The 869-nt window shown below is 32.8% G+C and overlaps 1 non-coding gene across 1 annotated transcript; it reads left to right on the top strand.

The window, feature by feature from the left end:
* The first annotated feature begins 224 nt into the window (after positions 1-224).
* On the top strand, positions 225-331 carry LOC149514259 (small nucleolar RNA R71). The gene has a single exon (XR_016328911.1). It is a non-coding gene; the product is annotated as a small nucleolar RNA R71 (small nucleolar RNA).
* Positions 332-869: the final 538 nt, after the last annotated feature.

Here is an 869-nt window from a genome sequence, read left to right as displayed (position 1 = left end):
GAGTTTATGGAGGTGATTTTATCAATTTCAAACAAACCAATATATTTATTGCTTACCATTCTCTCCATGCCCCATTGAAAGTTGTTAGTAGCCATTTCTTCAATCAACTCATTAGCCTCCTCAACAGTTTTGCTCATGATTCCCCTCGAGTAGCTAAGTTCAAAGTGGTTCTCATGAGTGGTGTAAGACCATTGTAGAAAATTTGGATCTAAAGTTATTGGGATAATCTATGATATAAGTACTTCTTTAACAACTCCTTGAATCCTTCCCATGTATCATATAGTTTTTCACCATTTACTTGCATGAATGTGGTGATCTCATTACTTAGCTTTACAGTCTTGGTGGCAGGAATAATTTTGTGAAAAACTTATGTACCAAGTCATCCTATGTTGTAATAGAGTCAAGTGGTAATGATGTCAACTAACTCTTTGTCTTGTCCCTAAGAGAAAAAGGTAAAAGTCTTAGTGAAATAGTATTATCAAAAACACCATTATAATGAAAAGTATCACATAATTCAATAAAATTTGAAAGATGAAGGTAAGGATCATCACTTGGTAGTCCTTCAAACTATGCAAAAGTTTGGATGATTTGTATTATTGAAAAGCTTGATCTCAAAATTATTTGCTTGAATTGCTAGCCTTCAAATGGATGGTTGAAAACCATCAAAATTAGGGATTGGATAATCCTTCAAAGTTTTTTGAGCTTCATTATTTGCTTTGGCTATTGATGTTGGTGTAGGTGGTGTTGATTGCACTTTTCTTCATTTTCTAAAAGCCCTTTTAATTTTAACATCAACTGGAGCTAAATTAACACTTTTGGATCTGCGCATGCAAACAAGAAAAGACAAAAAAGCAAATAAAAGTAAAATA

Source organism: Durio zibethinus, chromosome 16 (genome assembly GCF_047325235.1).
Source record: "Durio zibethinus cultivar Kanyao isolate XHJ-2024 chromosome 16, ASM4732523v1, whole genome shotgun sequence".
Classification (NCBI taxonomy): domain Eukaryota; kingdom Viridiplantae; phylum Streptophyta; class Magnoliopsida; order Malvales; family Malvaceae; genus Durio; species Durio zibethinus.
This window is presented reverse-complemented; position numbering and strand designations above follow the sequence as displayed.